Genomic DNA, 1291 nt, shown 5'->3' on the forward strand with positions numbered 1-1291 from the left:
CCCTTCTTTTTCCCCCCTCTACCCCCTGTTTCCTGCAGAGTAATAGCAGAGAGTTCCCCAAACAGCTGAATGAACTGTTGGAGGAGCTCAATGAGTCTTCAGGATGACTCCTGTGCAGTTTTACAGAAGCTCTGTCTGAATATCCTACACAGATTTCAAGAATTCTAAGTAACAACAGGGATAAAATCTCTCCAAACTTGGCTGAAAAACTAAACCACACAAGGAAATGGAGTTTAATTAGTGTTAACGTACTTCTAAATTATCCCCAAATTTGTTAAGTAGTTAACCAATGATATCCACTGGCTCATAAATGTGTCTTTTAGGAGAGTTTATGAACAATACAGTTTCTAACAGAAGAGGACAGATAGGGCAAGACCAATTAGTGAAAAGATCCTGTGGATTGATCACACCACTCATTATCTTGCCCTCAGCCAGTCAGTCTATGATCCAGCTCCTCTGAGGTAGCAGGCACACTAAGAGCTGCATTACTGCAATGCACTTCTTCATAATTATGGAAATCATAATCAAGGGAATGTGGGATTATTGCTACCTGATGACAGTTGGCTGCTTACACAGGATAATTCTACAGCTCATCTTTCAGGTCCGCTTATTAATGACAATAGGTGTTTTTTAGCCTTTTCTTACAACAAAAGGTTCCAAGTAATTTGTTTTTGTATAAAACTGTTGTGCAATACACCTAGCATGGAGTCTGTGGTCTATCTGGTATATTTTTTAAGGTTAATTTATGAACACAACTGTAAAACTCTGAGTACCTTAAGATTCATTTTTATAGACAAACTTAAAAGAGACTTCAATACAGAGCCAAAATTTACTGTAAACTCTGAAACAAAAGGAACATACATATTTTTCAGGTACACTTCACAAGTTGTGCCAAAGTCAATAGCTATTGGGTAAGTGTGCTCTAGCTAAAGGGGATTTCTGAACACACTGCATCTGTTTGACTAATCACACTAGTAAATAAAAAACCCCAAGGATTAGACATGGCTATCACTCTCTGTAAAACCAGGTTATGTGGTTACACTCAAATACCAACAGTTTGGAGCTGGGGTGGAGCTGAATCGTTTTTCTATTCAAGATGTACCTACTATCCCAGGGTAGCTCTATGGTAAAATAATCAGTGAAACAGCTAATGATATTTAAACTATCATTAAATTTCCAATAACCACCTTGCCCTGTTCTAAACCACGACCTTCTTGCTCTGCTTGGGGGCAAAAGAACATTTTGCAAATTGATGTAGTTCTCATGCAGATGATCACCTCTGCAAAAAAGC

This window comes from Antrostomus carolinensis, unplaced genomic scaffold, assembly GCF_000700745.2.
Source record: "Antrostomus carolinensis isolate BGI_N321 unplaced genomic scaffold, ASM70074v2 scaffold12604, whole genome shotgun sequence".
Lineage (NCBI taxonomy): Eukaryota > Metazoa > Chordata > Aves > Caprimulgiformes > Caprimulgidae > Antrostomus > Antrostomus carolinensis.